Source organism: Zophobas morio, unplaced genomic scaffold (assembly GCF_036711695.1).
Source record: "Zophobas morio isolate AGI-343-1 ecotype UQ-CSIRO unplaced genomic scaffold, CSIRO_AGI_Zmor_V1 ptg000026l, whole genome shotgun sequence".
In the NCBI taxonomy this organism is placed as follows: domain Eukaryota; kingdom Metazoa; phylum Arthropoda; class Insecta; order Coleoptera; family Tenebrionidae; genus Zophobas; species Zophobas morio.
Genome location: NW_026972131.1, coordinates 6,122,969 through 6,142,933, shown reverse-complemented (window position 1 = coordinate 6,142,933; position 19,965 = coordinate 6,122,969). Strand labels below are relative to the sequence as shown.

At 32.8% G+C, this 19,965-nt stretch overlaps 1 protein-coding gene across 2 annotated transcripts in view; it reads left to right on the top strand.

Annotated features, from left to right (window-relative positions):
- LOC135136108 (nephrin) overlaps positions 1-19,965 on the top strand; it is a 669,732-nt gene that overhangs the window by 230,338 nt on the left and 419,429 nt on the right. The gene's annotated exons all lie outside the window — the stretch shown is intronic.

The window sequence follows — 19,965 nt, the reverse complement described above, 5'->3', positions numbered from 1 at the left end:
GAAAAGAAAAATTTTGACGAAGTAGCAAATTTACTTAAGGGTTGCGATATATGGCATCTCTGTGATGTATGAAATACACTTTATTGATTTAGTCAAAGCTAATAAATCATAACTGTCGATAACTTTATTATTTTGGCAACAGGGGATACTTTGTATAAGTGAAAGGATTAGTGGTTTATGGACGTTTTATAATTTGAACGATATTTTAGTATTTAATAACAATCATTGAATAAAGTCTTCACCAATATAATGTAATAATTTGTAAACGATGTAATTAATCTAGCACCTCAAAACATCCATGACTTTGAAAGAGCAATTCAGTTTAAACGTAACTTGAAAAGTAAACTTTCAGATATTCCCTTAACTAATATTTACATTTAACGTGTATTAATTAAATCTTTTACGTGTACTGATTTCTCAGGTGAATTTTGAACATAATATGAAAGGAAACAATAAAACGTGCAACATTATTTCGTATTTGCAATACTAACCAACGTACGGTGGTGTCGTAATAACAGCAGTTTTTTTGGACATTCTTCAGTGCAAAGTTCTTAACATTATAGACACAGTTGCCCTAAAAATCGCATGTAAAGTTTAAAGTTATTTTCTTGTATCTTACATGCCAGTTACACCATCTTAGTTTTATTACGGCTACTTAGACTGTTTTTCTTATCGTCGGGTTAGTTATTAAGAATTTGATAGTTCTAAGAGCGCCACAGTTGCATGACATTAAATCACTTTGGTTATAGCGGTTAGACATGAACAAAGAAATTTTCTTAAAAGCACAATTTTACATTATCACAGTGCTTCTAAATAGTCTTTCCTCATAAATCCACTTTCTCCTAGGTCAATAATTTTATTTTTTATGTGTCTTTGTTTTACAAACTGTTTCACTTTCTTCATAAATAGATATAACAAAAAAACTGCAAATAATGTTTAAGTTATTGCACAAAAAATACCTAATCTGCATTTAAACTTTCAGTTCTAACTACCATTTTAGCCATTATAATAAGAGGAGCAATGTGTTAATTTCTCGTTTCGTTTCTACGTCGGGAACTCGCCGCAAATGCTCTCTTTTGTGCGATGCAAAAGTTGGAGCAACTTGCATAGCTTTGATGTAGCACATATGAAACTTGAAAGGTGGACAAATGGTCTGAACAAAACAAAACAGTTCACACCCTTTCCCTTCGATCTTTTTTTAACATTATATTTGGAATACACACATTATACATATATGTACATCAGGTACTTAGGAGCAGTCGCTACGTTTGGCTCTTATAGTGTTAGCAAAAAAAATAAGTCAAATAAACGCAGAATTAAGTTTAATTTAACAAAATAACAGAAACAGAGCGAGAATTTGAGAGACGCGGCATTGTTTTCGCGTGAAAACGTGTATTAACTGTCAAACTTATAATCAAATGATGAAAAACACTGTTTACAACAACAGCCTCCTTTATTGTTTTGATTAAGAAAATATATTACTTGTTCTGTTTCTGTTATTTTGTTAAATTAAATTTAATTCTGCGTTTATTTGTCTTCTTTTTTTTTGCTAATTTGTACATCACCTGTCAATAGTAAATGGTTCTTTAAGAAAATAAGGACCACTAGTTACATTAATAGTTTTTAAAGTGGTTTTGCGAAATTTTTCAGGCTGGCCGGTTTTTTTGTCGGTCAGTGTATAATCCGTAAAAAGAAAGAAATACAGATGTTTTTTGTAGTTAATGTTACCTTCTTCGTTTTCTCCTTTTAAAATTCTTTGATTATTTATTCCTCTTTTACTAACAGCAACGCTAACAATATCCACAATTTTGTATTTACCTGTCAGTCTTGTCATTTTCACTACCAACCTAAATTGAATAAATCGAAATAGTATATTATTGGCCAAGGTTGCAAGGCCAAGCATTCTAGACCGAGCGCAAATTAGAACCCGAGACGCGCAGCGTCGAGTGCTCTGAAGCGCGAGGTCTAGAAGTGGTTTTGCAACCGTGGTTAATATACTATTTTTTTCACTAGTAGAAACCATAAGACAATAAATTGAAAAAATAAACGTTCAATTTTTTGACGCAACATGATTGTTTTAATTTCTAATCAAACTTGATCTAAATCTTCAACACAAAGAAAACCGTTTACACTTGTCGCTGAATTAATCATTTTATTTTCTACCGTCTACTACCATGCGTATACTCAAGTAATGTTAGTAGCATACATGTGTTCATTTTTTAAGAAATAATCACATCAAGTATTGCGTACATAACCTCAATCTTCTTTTTGAACCCGTGGTCGCAAAAGTTGAATTTGATACCTCTAAATGAGTCGACATTTGCATGCTTCATGGCTGCTAGTGAAAAAAATACATTATCGTTTTCCGAGTTGGAACCGTGTTAATTGAGTTTTTGGGCTCAACGTTTCGCACGCTTTCGTAAGTGGCATCTTCAGGAGCAGGGTTAAGAAATTAGGATAAGGCAAAAGAGCACAGTAACTCAGTATGCCAACCATACCAGAAGCCAAAAACTCAATTAACACGGTCCCAACCCGGAAAACGATCATGTATCGGGTATATAGCCCCTAGAAAACACATAGTATCGCCACCGTGGAACAAATCTGGCGTAAATCTAAAAAAACAAAAATTACTGGCACCATTTGACAGACCTCAAAATTTAAAATGGTTTTATGTTTGGTGTAAAGTTTGACGTTTATACACAAATTTTGATTAGATAAATATTAATAAATTATAAACTTTAATCAATAAAATCTTATTTAATAATTTATTATTAGTTATGTTAATTAACTTTAAACAACAATAACGTACACGTCACGACCACGTGACAACAACGGTTTATGTGCTGTCAACACACTGTTGACAAAATTTGGTTCGAAACCAGGGAAATTTTTGCGTTACCAACTGCATTTGCTCTACTCATACAACAATAGATGACGATACTATGTATTTCTAGGAGCTATACGATTATCTATAGGGTATTCCACGCAAAGCTAAAGTAGATGTCGCCACCGCCGAAGGGGCACGAATTTGTAACCAAAGGTTGGCAACAGCCCAATTGACATTTGTGTTTTGTGTATTTGTCAGCTGCTTTGGTTAATCAGTCTTCGTAAAGTTTGTCTAGAATTATAAGAATTTTATGGACTCCCAAAGTTAATTCGTTTTATAGCCCTGTTGTCAATTTTATTGTACAGCTGAAGAGCGGGACGAACTCAGGTACAGTAAGCATCGGCTTTCCCCTGACAGGCTCTTTACCTGTACAATAGAATTGATGCCTGGGCTGTAAAACGAATTAACGTTGGGAGTCCATAAAATTCTTATAATTCTGGACAAACTTTACATTTTGTTTGATTTGAATAGAAATTTACTGTTAATATATCCGCCGCATATAGAGGGACAACTTTACCACATGAAAGTCACTATATTTGACACTTTTTGGTGATTTTGCCCTTACACCCGGTACAAAGTGGCACTGACTCCCTATTGACTCCGACCGTGGTAGCCTTCTAAATTAAATCGGAAAATCCCTAACTGTGCGATAGGCTTTTCTTACGCACGTTGTGCGTAAGGACACGCATACATGATTACTTGTTTAATAAAATGGATAGACAGGTGGAAGCGGGAGATCTACGAGTATCTTTTCATATTCTAGTCGTGGAGAAATCACGAAGTTAGTAGTTCACCGGAAGGAAAATATTTTCCTAGCGTACACCGAGGACGTACAAACCTGTGCTCGTATTTTTTTCTTACATACTCTTCCTTAGTTTGTAGCAAATTGCTGCTAAAGTCCTGGAATTACCGCAAGTCAAACTTTTTGTCTTTCTATCTTATGCACTTTGTGTGAGACAAAAAATTACTAAATTTTGAGTAGCACGTAGAGCCTTATGTCAAATTTGAAATTTTGTCGTTTGTCCCAGTCAAAAATTAAGTGATTTAACGACCAAGTAAAACAAATAAATTTAAATATTTTAGACTATCTTGATAGAAACCAAGATGGTTTGGAATTTAAGAAAAAAAGGAAGACATAACTGGCCGCAGAAATGTTGAAAATTTCGGAAAGATCTGTCTACAAGCTACAAAAAAGTCCAAGTTTTAGTGACTTTGAATACAAGAAAAATATGTTGTCTAGAATTAGTTACATAAAGACAAAAGTGAGTTCTATAAATTTAATGTCATACCGGGAGATTATCTATAAAATGGTTGTTTCCAAGATCCTTTTATAGTGATTAGGTTAGGGTATATCATGACCTTGAAGAGACATGTTGATGACGTAGAAAGTACCTCTTACGCGGGTAATTTGAAATCTAGTTACTTTTTTCCATTACATTGCAAGCGCGATTTTGCCAAAACGGTCGAAACTGACATTGTGTTTACAAAACCTTTGTAGTCAGGACGTAATCACAGTCAGGGTAGTTCACAAAAAGATCCCAAAAACCCTAGCAAGGTGTTACGTATATACCACCAACACAAAGGAAAAAATTTATGTGAACCTTTTTTTCTTGGTGAAACGTGGGTATTTAGTAAGGGTAGCATATGCAAAAAAACTTGGCAAGACGGTTCAGTAAACACAGCTATTATAAAAACTGGAGAAGGGTGCAGATAAATTGTGGTTCACGCTGGAATTAAAAACGGTTTTATTGAAGGAGCCTCTTAAACTTTTAAAGCTAATAGCAAATCTGGAGACTATGATGATAACATGAACTAGGAAAATTTTGAAAAATGGTTCAAAGGACAATTGATACCAAGTTTGCGGGGAGCTTCTCTTATTGTGATAGATAACGCAAGTTATCATAGTAGACTTGAGGTGTAAATTTAGTCTTCATAGGTATCCATATATTGTAATAAACCTTTACTTCCTTTGTAGGAAGAAATTCCTCGAAAAAGTTAGACAAAAACAAAACTGATAGCATAAATGGGATTGATGATCCACCCAAGGCCATGAAAGACCAATCTGGGGAATATTGGCAAACAAACTTCAAAAACGTTATCATTTAGATTTATGCGCCCAACATCATAGGCATGGGGTGTTGAGGCTGCCACCTTGGCACTGAGATTTCAACGCAATTGAAATGGCAGGGTCGGAAGTTAAAAGAAATTATGATAAGATCATTCCAAGAACCAGCTCTGGAAAATGAAAAGCATTTAGATATTTCAGAACAGAATGAACCTATTATTATTAATGTTAATACTTCGGATGATAGTGAGACTAAAAGTGAGGTTGATAACAGTAGCCTTGAAGATTTAGATGTCGATATGTTATAACTTGAAACTTTTTCTCATTAAAGCTTCCGTTTCTTTCGTTTTTTAATGAAGTTCAATTAATTAAGTAATTAAATGTTCCAGTTTATAAAAAAGAAAAGTCCAAAAAGTTGATGGCTTTAACATAATAGCAGAATATAATAGTTTTTGATGGTGTACTGTATTCATTCAAAATAAACTTGTTGTACGAAATATAAAAATTGGAAACAGAGGACGTACGCTACTAATTAATGAGTCTCCCAACTTAAAAATTCTATTTACAAAAATTTTCTCTTAATGACTTTTTTTTTTAGTTGCTAATTTGAAATTTAGATTTATCCACAGCAACATATTCGTAACATATAAGAAATCATCTACGAAAAGTTACTAAAAAATGTTACATTTTTAGTGTTTTTGACTAGGGGTATTTCCACGACTATACTACACAAAATTTAAATCGACTTGCTAGAAACTAGTAACGTTGGAACTACATGAAAATGTTGGTACAATAGTGGATACTCAACGTGTCAGCATATTTATTTTTAAATTTTAATAACCGAAGAACAGGTGTCCTTCCCTTGTTTTATTTCATTTATATTTTTCGGAAGTATATTTTTGGGTTAGCGGTTTTTGTTCACTCATTTATATATATATTTATTTATTTATTTATTTATTAACGAAAACCTTAATTTTACAAAGTTAAAATTATACCAAAAATTCACAGAAAATTATACATTAATTAAATAAAAATAAAAATAACTTAAATTCCTTGGTGGAACTACTGCAACGTAACTTAATCTAATGTAACTAAAAATTAAAATTATATATAAAAAGCCACTACAAACCAAAATAATTTCTAACAACACTTTTAAACTTTAATCTTTTCGAATCAAAGATTAATATTTGACTATGGCTAGAAATTTTATTAATAGAATTCATCATTCTAGTTAGAGGGTGGTTTTGACCAAAATTTGTTGTTGTTGTCGCAATTCTGAAAATGGTCTTGCTTCTTGTCACTCGACTACTCACTGCAGGCACACAGAACGAAAGCTTAGTTAACAAATTCGGACAGTCTATAAGTCCGTTAACCTTCAAACTACCGGGTGGGAAAAATTACACATCGTTTCGGGTGGGGTCCGTTTGGACCCCCTGGCCTTATTTAGCCAAAATTAAAGAATTAATAAAACATTTTTGGCGAATCCAAATTGTTTATTAATTTTAAACACAACCAAGTTAAAAAAATTACATAACAATATTAAATAAGCATTTTTCGTTAGAGTTTTTTGTTCCAGCATTCCTGACATTCAACGGTACGAGTAGAATGATCTCGGCAAACAAATCTTTTGCAGGAAATGCAAAAATTTCTTGATTTCTGTCCCTGCTACTTATATAGACGAAACAGCGTCCGGGGGATTGTACTGATATCGATTTTGATAACGTACCATTGATAAAACAAAATTTAATTTTTTACAGTGATTACATTGTCAGACTGACACCGATACTGACACCTGCAAGTCTGTATCAAAACTGCAACGCCGCCTATAAACTAGTAAAGAATAAAACAATGGTTTTTGTAAGACTAAATTCTCAGAATAAGACCTGCAGGTGCAATAAAATCTCCAAAATATAGACAAAAAAATGACAACATAAAGAACCAGGTGGGGTCCATGCGGACCCCAAGAGACTAATTTTTTTTTTGTAACAAACTGTTACACCTATACAACTGATATTTTTTGAATGCATAGCAAAAGGCCTTAATCGAAGCTACTAAAAATACCACTCTCGTTAAACCAGAAATAACGGGAAAAAATAGGTAGTTTGAAGGTTAATTATGCCATGTATAAAACAGGCATCAGAAATTTTCCTACGAGAGCCAAGCGACTGGATATCAAAAGTAACCATGACCCACCCGTATTCACCCTTGACATGAGTATGTTCAACTTTAAATTCCAAGGTGCGGAGGAATTTTTTTTTTAATTTTCTCTAAATAGTCGATGTCCACTTTGTAAATAGGGTTCCAAATCTGAGAACAGTAATCAAAGTGCGATCGCACTAAGGCAAAATAAAGTGCTTTTAAAGACAAACAAGACAATTCCTTACAATTACGGCAGACCCCACATACTCATTGCTTTGTTGACAATATGTGAATAATTATTCTTAAATGAAAGGGCTGTATCGAAAATGACTCCCAAATTATTAATTTCCGAAACACGAGATATTAAATCATTGCCCATATAATAATCGAAATTCATGTGTGACTGTATATTCTTAATATTTAAAGGAAGCCAGTTCCCATCACACCAACTATACTATTTATCCACATCCAGCTGCAGCTGTTTCGAATCTTGAACAGAACGTATCATTGCAAATAATTTCAAGTCATCCGCATACAACAAATAATTGCAGTATTGAAAACACCATGTCAAATCATTAATAAATAGTGTAAAAAGAACTGGCCCACAATGAATCTGAAGCAAAATTATTAATACGAACCTGTTGCCATCTATCATAAAGAAATGAAGATAACCACTTCACTGTCAAATCTTTAAAACCCAGTTTTTGAAGTTTTATAATCAGTAACCGATGATTGACACGATCAAATGCCTTCGCAAAGTCAGTATAAATAGTATGTACCTGAATACGGTTAGATAATGCATCGTTTAGAAATGACTGATATTCTACCAAATTAGACATTCCGGATCTCTTAGGATAAAAACCATGCTGTTGACAAGAAATGATCTGCGACGATGCCCATTGAAGTTGACTTGAAACTAGTGAATCCAGCAATTTAGGAATTGCGGACCGATTACATACGCCCCTGTAGTTTTCAATTTTATCATGTTGGCCCGATTTAAAAATAGGAATGATGTAACTATTCTTCCATAGTTTAAGAAAAATACCTTTGTCTCATGATGTTTTAAATAATATCAATAAAGGTGAACAAATAGAGTAGATACAGTTCTTTAAAACTACGCTTGGAACCCCATCGGGACCAGGATTACATGACGACTTTAAGTTGCATACAAAATTAAAAATATCTGAAACAGTAACATTCAAGCCGATATCATTGACTTGATGTGATGGATCTATATTACAAAGAAAATTCCTTTGATTACTTATCAACTTCGTAAACAGAGGAAAAATACTGTGCAAAAAGGTTAACTATCTCATCTCCACCGTTTCCAGAGTGCTGATCAAGTATCATTTTAGAAGGTATACTAGCATCACTTTTCTTTTTATCTCGAATGAATTTCCAAAAAAAACTTTGGATCATTTAAAATGGACGCATTAACCCTTGTGACATACGAAGCGTATAGTTTAGCACTTAAAACATTACATCTAGATCTCAAAGATTTAAAAAATAAATAATCATCGAGTCTAACATATCTTTTATAACTTAAATGTGCAAATTTTTTCTTCCAATAAAGATCTTTAAGTTCTTTGTTATACCATACAGGGTGATTGCGCACATTATGTTTAACAATTTTGTATGGAATGCATTTCTCAAAGCCAGCAAATATTATATCATAGAAAAGTGCAACCATTTCATCTAAATCCTTCCCACCAAATAAGAATCCCAACATATGGAAGCATAAAAGTCATTTAAAAGCGTATAATTTCCATTAGCAAAATCATAAATACGACTTTCCGAACGTATTGACGGCATATTAACAGAAAAAATACTCCAAGAGCAAGGAACATGATGACTACTTTCGGGAAAAATAGGATCTAAGGTGGAAGAAATTTCAATATTGCTAATGTTTGAAAAAATAAGGCTTAGAAATACATTTCTACTATTAGGAATGTGTATTTACTTGTTTTAGATTTAAAAATGAGCAAGTCTTGCTAACAACATTATGTAACTCCTGCGATACAGATGATTGATAAATTTCGTTACCGTCCTTAATAAAATTTGGCAAATTGAAATTACCAGCGATAATATATGAAGATTCGGGAAACCGTTCAAAAATTGATTCTAAATCAGAACAAAAGTCCTCGTAAATATTTAAGGCAGAAGCAGGTGGAATATACACTCCCCCAACAATCAGATCTAAGTCATTATATTTTAAGTGTAGAAATATACTTTCAACCGACTGACCCCTTAGAACAACGTAAGAATCCAAATCTTTTTTTACTGTTATTAACACTCCACCACCACGATATTTAGCTGTAAGTTCAACATCACGATCTATACGAAAAATGTTATAATTATTTAAACACAATTCACCATTAGAAATACTACTGCACAACCATCATTCTGTAATAACAAGAACATCATAAACACAAGAACTGACGTTCAAAGAAAAATCTTTTAACTTAGTCCTAGTACCGGCTACATTTTTATAATAAAAATTAATTAACTTTTTGGAAGATTGTTACGGGTGCTCTTACTAGTAATATATGCCAGATTGTTTTTATATTTAACAGTTAGATCGGATTCACCTTTGGACAACCTATCTCTAAAATCATTCAAAACAGATTTGTTAAAATCACGTTGAACCCTGGTCAGATCAGGACGAAAATGATTATTTCGATTGGAGTTGTTTTTATGAGAGCGAAGAATTTCTTTAGCCACATCTTCATTATTACACACAATCTTTAAAGGACGAATGCTGTCAGGTTTGTAAGAGCCAATACGAATAACTTTTTTGGGTTTAGCGAATGACTCTAACGGAGACAATATATCCATAACTTGATTAATATCATCATCGATTTTTTGCTGAGTTGACGATGCTGCAGATTCAAGAATATTATAAATTAATACATTAGAACTACAACGTTTCCGATCCTCCATTTTAGAGATAATAACATTTATGTCACCAGCAGCACCAGTAGTATTTTGGACTGTATTTGGTAATGATTTTTTTAATACATTCCATTCCTCTTGAATTGTACAAACCTTATTCTCTACCGCTGTTAGTCTGTCATTGATATTCTTAAAGTGATCACCTATAGTTGCTTTAATATCTTGTTTCATAATAGTTAATTGTTTCTTGATAATGTCTTCAATTAATTCAGCGGATATCACATTAGCAGAGCTGGAGGTAGCACAACATTTAGAACATATCCATGGAGATCTTTTATTAATGATTTCGACAATTTCGTCCTCACTAAGTTTTAAACATTGAACATGTGAATGTTTTTTGCATGTTCCACACTTAGTAGAGGGTGTTGTGGGTGTAACAGGACCCTCACAGTTCATACAGATGACAGTTATTATAAAAAAGAATAAAATAAACTGGGTAAACAAGGATACAATTTTTCGTACCTACGCGATCCGTCGTGGTGACTAACAATAAGGCATACAAACTGGACCACGGAAGGTAAAAATTAGAGGAACAATTGAAGTAGTAGCGATAATTTTTATCGTGTAGGTGGACTTACACAAAAAAGAAGGAGTCATCAAATATCCCCACAATCTCAAAACTCACTCAGTTTAACCGCATCAATCTTAGTTCATGAGATACACAATCCTAGTCATCAACCACCTTCCAAAATTCTCGGAAAATTTCCCACTTTTTACCACTTAAAACCGTGAAAAGACAAGAGCACAAACCACGAAGGTTGTTACCAATCTAGATTTTTAAATTAGTAAAGAAATAGTTAAATAGAACATGTAACAGAGCTTAGTTCTAATAACTGATGTACCTTATATTCTGTCTAAAATAGGCACCTGTCATAAATTAATTGTTATTAAATTAGGAATGTGACGTGAGTTTTTTTTGTCTTTTTCCCACGGTTAAAAATTACCCATCTTTTTAAAAACCAGCTACTATTTGTGGACGAAATTATGTGTGGGTGAGCTTTCATTAACAGAATTCATTAATTAAAACACCATCATTAAATAAGACGGTGTTTATGCAAGCAACAAATGAATTTTATTAATTAATAAAATTGAGTTGTTTATGAAATTTTGTAATTTTCCAAGTGCCAGCATGGCGTCATCTTCTAATTTTAGCAAACACACTCAAAAAGTAACGTTTTTCACGGTGTAGTAGCAAAGTCGCACCCTTTGTAAGCATCTAACAATATTCTCTGAAGTATATCGGATTTTACAATTTGTGAAAAAAGTAAAAATCGCAAAAAAAGAAAAGGCATGAAAGCATTCTTTATGTAGGCGGTTGCGAACAAAGAGTATTTTCTTGAAGTTGTATCAAATTCGCCGCCGATTCTATACAAACAATGGAAGCCCCGAGAAAAAAGCACTCGTTATTATTTTTGCGGAAGTCGAATGAATGTGGACCTTAAAAGACGCAATTATCACCGCGAATTTATGCGTCTCATTTTAAATCCGAACCGTCAAAACGAAATTGAATCCGATATTAAAATTTACGCTATCTATAATGAAATCTTGATTGAGGAAAGTATATCGCAAGTGTAATAAAAATCTGACGTTGCAAAAGCGCAGATATGAAAGCACGACATTACGTATCCCTGCAGGATCAGGACGGGATTTTTGCGTAAAGGATATCTGTTCGTCCTGGCGATTTTTCGCTATTGATCCGACCATATTGGACCGGCGATTTAATGCACATCCCATGGGAACTTTTATTATAAATGGGATCACAGTACTTGGTATGCTGAGAAGCTATGTAGTGAAACTATGTTTAATAAAAAACTGAAATTAGTTGATCGTGTTTATAAATTCAATATATTTTTTAAAGGGAAAGTAAAGAAACTAAAAGGAAATAAACGTACAAAAGTGATGGAACTGAGGTATGAAAGCATTAAAATTCAGAAATAAATATCGGTCTAAAATTTGTGGCAACTAATCACTTGAATTGCAACGGAAGGTAATTGAAAAATTGAGTGACTTCAAGGAAATAAACGTTTCTCGATTATAGGGGGACGAAGCTGAAATAAAAGAAAAAATACTTTCAGGAAGCAGCATTTGTATTAATGTAATTTTAAAAAGTGCAGAAGAAATGGAACAAAACGACGTATTTTGTAAAAATATATCAATAATTTCCCTCGAGACATATTTTGTGTTTTTTTTTAAATTTGATATTTCCTGAGCTATCTATTTTAAGTCCGAGCTAACACTTGTTCAAGGTTTGTTTCTTTACACATCCTTGATTTTAGGCTATGTCCCTTCGTCTGGGGATTTCGGACCAAAATTTAAAATTATCAGTCAGAGTTTAGTGTTAAATCAAGTAATATTCTTATCACATTTATGAGATTAATTTGAAAAGTTGAAAAACATATCAAATGACATTGTCACTTATTATTACATTCGACTTTTACATTATTAAAAAATCGTCACGTGTGTCGTAGCGTTATTTTAGCGTCCTGTTTGCCAAACGAAAACTCTAATGTGTGTTCGTCCTGGCGATTTTTCGCTATCGATCTGGGCATATTGGACCGGCGATTTAATTCGAGATCTCATCGGTTCCCTCGTCATAACACTCGTCCGCATCCTATATCACCCCTAAACTCGGATATGACACCGGACAACATCCGGCAGAGCTGCGACTTCCTCGCACCCGGCCACACCACCAATTATTGTTGCGGATAATGCGAATTAGTCTTTTCCTAATGAATTACGTGATGTCTTTGCCTGGCCGAGGCCACTTTGGCCGGTTTTATTGGCCGGAAAATGACCGTTCCGGTGCAAAAAATCACCGGGACACAATCTCACTTAACGCACGTCGAAAAGTTTTCTTTGCCAACAAACACCTCCTGCTGCCAAGGAACAGTTCTCATGCTTTTTCCGAACTTTGTGCACCATCAGGAGCTTCGCAGTTGGTTTTTGGTGTTTATTTTGCGCAGCTTAATGGCAAGTGAAGCAGACATTTAAAACTGTGTATGAGCTGATTAGACGACACAGACTTTTTTTGCACGGTTTATTTAGCTTCACTTACTTATATGTCTAGTCTGTACTTTACTGATGGAGTTTTATGGATAGATGAATAAAATTAATGCACCGGAAGAGGTATTCAATTTGGTAAGTAATAGTTTTATGTACCCGATGTCCCATCTTAATTGATCTCTTAAAATTACCGAGAGATTTTTAGAACACTAATTTAGCACAGAGCGCCTACAAGTGGTGCCTACTTTGGAATAGCATAAACTTATCATAGTGCCATCCCTTTGTACAATTTTTTAAGGGGTTTATTATTTGTTAAGTGTGATAATACGAAATTTGTATCATATTATATATTTAAATTAAAATTGGTCGAAAGATATTTCGACAGAACTTCCCTCGCTCCAGAAGGGTAAATAACACCCCCTCATTCCTTGCGCCTGGGAAACAATGTATTCTTAATTCCAAGTACTTGTTTAACTTTAACTGTTTTATTTATATTTATCCTTCGAAAGAATTCGACCATTAGTACGTCATATCGTATCAGCGCCGACATTGAAGTACGTATCGATGGCATTAAATCCATGCATATGTATTAAAAGAAATGACATTTGATTGATTTTAATATATATTTGACGGAAAATCTCCAATTTATAATAGATAATATATACAATATTCTACACTTATTATAAAAATAAATAAAATTAATTCAAACTCAAAAGTCTCTCTAACTGAAAATAAATGGTAACAGCTGATTTAAATTTCGTTTTCGAGGAATCAAAAATTGAGATACTGCTCCTTCTTGAACTGTAAAATGTATTTGTTTCTCGTAGTACGACTGTAGACGGCAGGCAGTAGAAAGGAAAAACAACCTAAGAGATATGGGCTATCAATGTTACCACTAATTAAACCATGCAGAACACAAGTGTCATAAATACGTCGACGAACACTTAGTGGTAGAATTCTCATTTAATCCATTATCCAACTGTTATCACTCTTAACATGACTGTACTTTTTCCAGTTTGTCACAATCAACATTATAAATTGGGCTCCATATGGGCGAACAATTATTGAAATGGGATTGAACCAACGAACGTTATAAAGATTTCAAAACCCAGAGCGACAAATCTTTGAAATTCCGCCAAATAAAACCCCACATTTTCAAAGCCTTATTACCGATATGAGAAAAAAGACTTTTAAAAGATAAAGACGTGTCAAAAATCCCATCCAAATCTTTAATTTCAGCAACACGAACCACGGACTGATTTTCTAGTTGATAACCAAAATTGATGCTTGTCTGTATGTTATAAAATGAAATAAAGTCGCACCATTTAAATAAATTTTGTAAAACAAGTTGCAAAAGTTGCGCATCCTGAGTACAACGAATGACTTTAAATAGTTTCAAGTCATCAGCATAAAGCAAACAGTTCGAGTGTTGAAAACAGCTGGTTCGATCCTAAGTAGGAATAGAATAGGTCCACAATATGTACCTTGAGGCACACCTGAGGGAACTGAGAAAGAGCAGAGAAAAAGTTGCTAATACGGACCTGTTGACTTATATTCAATAGGAAAGACGATAATCATTTAACCGTGTCATTTCTAAAGCCTAATTTATGTATCTTAGATATTAGAAAATTCGGATCTTAGGTTTTTTGCCTTTTTATATCTACTTCAGGCATTGCAGCGAAATTTATATATTTATCCGAATTTAAAAAATTCTGTTTATTTAAGGCCCATTTATTACTACCTAAAATGCCTAATTTACCGTTAGAGACCTAAAGTGTTAATTAAACCACCCAATTGCATTTAATTTAGAAGTTTATTGTTAGTAAAACTGAGTGTCTTTGCGTGTTAGTGAGTGTGATGGGGCCGGTTTTGATTTTTGTGCATACAGTAAAGAATCCTCAAAATGCCTAAGGTAAAATCAAATTATGGTTAGGGCATAATTTGGACACTAATTTTCAGTTTCCTTCTTCAAGCAAAGACAATGAGTTATTCTGCAAAGTGTGTGGAAAAATTGTAAGTAAACATCTAAAATACTGAAGCTTGAATTATGTTCACATTTTTGTTTCCTAGTTTAAGGGCGAAAAAAAATCACACTTTGAACAATACCGCAGTGGCGATGCACATAAAAAGAACAAGAATAAATCCAGTAAACAAACTTTATTAAACATTAGTTCCGACAATAATCATTTACCGCAGCAAATATCCCATGGAATAAAATTAGTTGTCCTGAGTTTAAAAATTTTATGAATAAATATAGAGGAAGGTATTTACCCTCAGAAAGCACTCTGAGAAAAAATTATTTACCAAAAGATTACGATATGGTGAGCACTAGAATTTTTATTTAAAAACTTTTTAACATAAATTTTATAATTTACAGGTAATTAAACAAATTAGAAATTCTATTGGCAATATAATAATGTGGATTAGCGTCGATGAGACGACGGATAGATTAGGAAGATACATAGCCCATTTAGTAATTGGAAAGTTATCTTCTGAAGAAGCTGGCCGTCCATTTCTACTAGCTTTGAAGCAGCTTGATAAATCTAATAGCAACACAATCTCGAGATTCATATAGGAATCATTCTGTGTGCCATTGATAATTTTAAGCATTGAAATTCAGAAGAATATAACTGTCTGTTCAACTCTTTACATCGAGCCCTCAGAGATTTAGAAAATAAATAGTCCTCATGCTTGCCAATTAGCTTATAATTCATATGAGCTGCTCTTTTTCTTCTATAAAGTACTTTGAGTTCACTACTGAATCATCTAGGGTAACTAGGTCCTTTATTATTAATAACTGGAATATACTTTTGAGAACCTGAAAACATTATATCACAAAATATTGATATTTTTTCATCTAAATTACGACCAACTAATTAGGATTCCCAACAGACTGATGCGTAATATCTATTCAAAAGATTATAGTTACCTTTAGAAAAATCAAAAACGTTCATTTCGGTTGATAAAAGTGGAACACACCTCATGAGTATGGAGAGGGATGAAGGTTTTGAGGAAATATAATAAATACTAATGTTAGTAAAGATAAGATCCAGAAATACACCTCTGCTGTTCAGGATGCTATTGACTTGCTTCAGGTTCATAAATTCACAAGTAGAATTAATTACATCACGGAACTCTTGCAATGAGAATGTAAATTTATGATAACTGCATGTTTATTCCAATCAAACAAAGCCAAGTTAAAATCATCACCTATTATGTATGACGAATCATGAAATTGATCCAAAAACTGTTTCCAAGTCACTACAAAAATCTTCATATGGGGTGTTTTTGGCTGTTTCTTCACTCTCGCAAACAATTTTCAAAGGACGATTGATGTTAGGTTTACGAGAACCAATCCGGATGATTTTCTTGGGTTGAGTAAATGGTTCTGACGAAGGCAGTACTGACTTGACAGTATCAAGATCATCATATATTTTAATTAAAAATTTATCATGGCAATCATAACCTTAAAACTATAGCCCTTGGGGCTAACATATCTGCAAGATTTCAGAGCATTCGGCTTTGCATATTCAAAATTAAATTACAAAATGTTGTTTTATAATTTTGTTTTTTTTCCAGAAATCTGGACGTTCCGGGAGTCATAAACTACATGTGTAGGACTATGTTTTTTATACAATTTAAAACCCGTTTACTATGTACAATTTTATAGTGACGTCATCACATTATTGATGGGGATGACGAGACAAGTTTTGGTTACCGTTTTACCATTTACATGATATTCTTAATATAAGTTTAAAATTTGACAGCAATGGGCTCAGTACTTTCGGAGATTATCTGCTTAATATAAATCCGTGACGGCAGACAGACCGACAGACGAAAAAGAGAGACCTATTTCTTCGCACTCTAGGAGTCATGAGAGGTCTATAAAACGTAAAAGTAGAGAGTCGGCCGACGGACTCGATTACAGTACTTCCCGAGCGTAAGCGAAAATTGAAAAAAACTCACAAAAAAGCCAAAATAAAACTATTTCATTTTTAAATTATTTCTTTTAAACTGCGAGCAGATCTTTATTTATCTTTTGCAATTAATTAATTTCCCATATAAAAATTTTGATATATTTCGCGAAAAGTGTACACTGAATTTTCAAGTTGCTTAATACTAGTGAGTTAATTATGAACATATTGATTCTTTTAACAAAAACTGAAAAGCTAATTTATTTCTTTTTTCTAGTTTTTTAATTCCTAAAATTCATAGTTCATTATCATCTATTTATTTTTGCAGCAATATAATTATTGTCTATTTGTCAATTTTCTGAAAGGGAATTATTTGCAACGATACGCACATATATATATTCAAAATATTCCACCATTTTAAAAACAAATTGTTTCTACATAATAACAAGCCTTCTAGAGGACATTTGAAATAGGATTCGTGCCTCTCGGCAAACAAATATAGAAAACATAGTAAAACTACAAAATTTATTATGTGATAATTAGCAGAAAATTTTAATTAACAAACTGTGAAATTTTAAATACCCAATGTTGTCATTTAGACGCAAAATTTAATCAACTAAAATTAAAGTTCAACGCCAACATATGCTCAACTTTTTCACTCGTTCTGTGACAGTTGTTTGTTGTTTTACTAACGGTGTAACAAATATTTAGCATGTAAGAGGAGGTATAAAACAGACATTTAATTATGGTTACATGAGAACATTTGAAGCCTAATTGAAATTCAAACAAAAAAAAATAAAGAAGGAAAACAATGCTAATCGAAAATCTCAACGCGCAGCTAGTTTCAAAGTGACTGAACTGTATTCAATGAATCAATGAACAGTTTACTTACTAATACTTTTAAATTTAACGATAAATAATGTGACGTGAAAACGATAAATTTCATAAAATTTAACTATGCCCAAATTCTCAGTTTTGCATTTTTAATTCAATTCAACAGCCATTTGTCGACGTTTCCAATCACGTATTTGTACTTGTTTAGAATCAGACAAAAAATACTGACATGTCGCAAATTTAAGGAAAGCAACTTTTAAATATCCTGAAATTTTGTGCATTATTATTTTCATATTTTGTATTTATACCCAATTAGCTGTGCGTATATTTTAAGAACATGTTACCTCTTATAGTCATATAACTGAATTTGTTTGAAACAAATAATAATAATAAAATAACGAACAAGAAACAAGGAATTTCTTATTCGTGTATTTCCTTGTGCAACTATTTTTAACTTGATGCGCTGAAATTGCTTTGAAGCCTCTAGAAAACTTCAGAAGAGGGATATTTTGCTTTTCTCAGAATTTCAGTAGGTATTAGGTATCACAAACAGTTAATTGCGAAACCGAGTACCAACGTAATCACTGCAATGAGAACACGTTGAAACTGTCATTTGCGCTAGAGTAGACGGTAAAATATGGTTTACAATTTTATGAGCCATAATTGCACATTAGTTGTTTATATTAAAGTACTTAATTGTATACATTTTGTCAAGTCAAAGATTCACTTTTAATTATGCGTACAGGGCTCTAGCTTTCTTAATATGTACACATTAATTTAAACGGATATGCAGCACATTGTGTTTACAATATTAGTGTAGTTAGTAAAAGAGCAACTAAAATGGAACTTAAAACCATATCGAACCATATGGTTTTAACCATATCGAAATTCATTATTTGTTTATGGAATATTTTATGTGTTATAAACGAAATTAAAAAAACAGCCGTTTGTTAAAGTTTAAATTTTAACCAGTTGTTAACCAGAAACTTATCAATAAATAACAAAAACAGATGTAATAAACAAATTTGTTGGAAATTAACTCAATATTTCGTTTTGCTGAATTGAATTTGGTTGATGTAATAATTTAACGAAAATATTTTTACTGAAAATATCTGTATGCCCTGTGAATAATGATATTTACATTGTTGTTACAAATACTCTCGGTGTCAATAATACAAAGAAGGATAACGATGAATAAGTAGTAGGTAGATAATGTGAAACGAATAATATAACAATGCTTTTATTCCTATTGTTATGAATGCTTGAAAACGAATACGATTTGACAATAACAAGATTTGCTTTTTTATTCAGAAAATGTCGGAATTAAAATAAAAATCAGGGAACGTTATGAAAGTAGATATATACATCCACGACAGGTAGATAGACAGGAAAATGAATAACATATATTTTATTTTCTGCGGTCTGTGAAACTTCAGGAATTTTGTGTTTCAAAAAGTACTACTTTTGAAATAGACGATACAGATTTGCAGTAAATTCGAGAAATTTATTATGATACAAATTCAAAATCGGATAAATTTAAAAATATCGCAGTACTTTTTAACTTCTTCACACTGACTTTAGTCTTACATGCTCCGCCAGGTGCTTTGTAGTATCGTTATCAGCCTTATGAATTTATAATCGATACTTTCAAGGGTGTATACCCTCCAACTAGACGATTAATAATTTAAACTTGCTTAATTAGATAACGTACGTTAAATTATTTCTCAGCATGGTCTGCTGCCTGTATTTTTAATAAGTCGCGGCACATAATTGAGTGATTAACTCTGATTAAAAAGTTTCCGTAAACCTTCGTGGGCTAAAACATTTCCATCAAAACGGGGGATATATTTAATGGATTACAAATTAACTTATTAATCGGGTCATTTCTAGTAGCTCGTACATCATTTAAGTCTGAAACTACCACAATATGGGAAAACTGGAGTTTGCAATCGGTCAAGCCATGCAAATTCGAATAAAATACGAAAAGAAGCGATAATTATTTATTACTCGTTGACGCCTCATGCCTCGAAAATACGGTTTAGCTGTGTAAGCTAAACCACAGGTTATATTTGTGTCGTGATTGTGGCTTGGGATTTATTTAACTATTGTTGTGATGTAGGAATTTAAAGGTCATTTCATTGTTGACAGGTTTGATCGCATTTCACATTTTT